This window comes from Aegilops tauschii, chromosome 5, assembly GCF_002575655.3.
Source record: "Aegilops tauschii subsp. strangulata cultivar AL8/78 chromosome 5, Aet v6.0, whole genome shotgun sequence".
Taxonomy (NCBI): Eukaryota; Viridiplantae; Streptophyta; class Magnoliopsida; order Poales; family Poaceae; genus Aegilops; species Aegilops tauschii.
In genome coordinates this window covers 118,875,332-118,876,839 of record NC_053039.3, presented here as the reverse complement: position 1 = coordinate 118,876,839, position 1,508 = coordinate 118,875,332, and positions in this window count along the sequence as shown.

Genomic DNA, 1,508 nt, shown 5'->3' with positions numbered 1-1,508 from the left:
CCCAGAAGATTTGGTTTAAAACATGGAATATGACCCCTAAAAATGTATTTCTTCAAGTGAAGAAATTGGTGGTGAAATTGGTATGGCCTTTGAAGAAATTGATGTGAAGACTTTGTTTTCATAGTTTCTTTTCTTCTTCTTTGAGTCATAAGAAAAACCGTAATTATAAAGGGGGTCTAGGTGAAACATTTTTCACATTTCCAAAGTGATGCTGAAACCTACCCTAACCCATACACGAAGCCGCTTCGAGTGAAGCCTTTGGAAATCTCCATTATAGCTGACGCAATTGCTAGCGACGGTGATGAGGTTCATCTGGTCGCTGACGAATTTGGTCACGCTGAGGAGTTAGGAGTTCGCCAGTTCATTCTGCCTAAAAGTGAGGAAACTAAGTGCCCCGACGAATTTGAGAGTTCAAATTCCGACCGTTGTTGCACGGCGTGCAAGCTGTCGAGTGGATCCTTATCTTGACAATGATCGAATCAGAGAAGAGCATTTATGACAATTCATGTCGGGTTGCCCCCTGGCTATAAATAGCCACCCCCCCCCACAACCACTTGTTGGTTGGCTGCTCCGAGAGAACTTGACACTTATCATAAGAGAGCAACCCATCCTCTGACGACTTTGAGAGAATCCTAAGTGAGGAAAAACCCAGAGCCAAAGTGATTGAGCATCACTGAAGAGATTGATCTGTGTGATCTGACGCCTGTTACCTTTGAAGACGGTCATTCTTTCAGACGGTTAGGCGTCAAGTTCTGAGTACACCAAGAGTCATTGTGGTGTGTCGGTGAACAAGTTTGTGAAGGTTTTGGAAGTCTACCTTGAAGACTTACCACGAGTGATTGGGCGAGGACTAAGTTGTTGGAAATATGCCCTAGAGGCAATAATAAAGTGGTTATTATTATATTTCCTTATTCATGATAATCGTTTATTATCCATGCTATAATTGTATTGACCGAAAACTCAAATACATGTGTGGATACATAGACAACAACATGTCCCTAGTGAGCCTCTACGGGACTAGCTCGTTCATCAAAGATGGCTATGGGATCCTAGCCATAGACATGAGTTGTCATTTGATAATGGGATCACATCATTAGGAGAATGATGTGATGGACAAGACCCAAACTATAAATGTAGCATATGACCGTATCAAGTTTATTGCTATCATTTTCTGCATGTCAAGTATTTGTTCCTATAACCATGAGATCATGCAACTCACTGACACCGGAGGAGTACCTTGTGTGTATCAAGCGTTGCAACATAACTGGGTGACTATAAAGATGCTCTACAGATATCTCCGAGGGTATCTGTTGAGTTGGCATGGATCCAGACTGGGATTTGTCACTCCGTATGACAGAGAGGTATCTTGGGGCCCACTCGGTAATACAACATCACAATGAGCTTGCAAGCAATGTGACTAAGGAGTTAGCCACGGGATCTTGTATTACAGAACGAGTAAAGAGACTTGCCGGTAACGAGATTGAACTAGGTATGGAGATACCAACGAT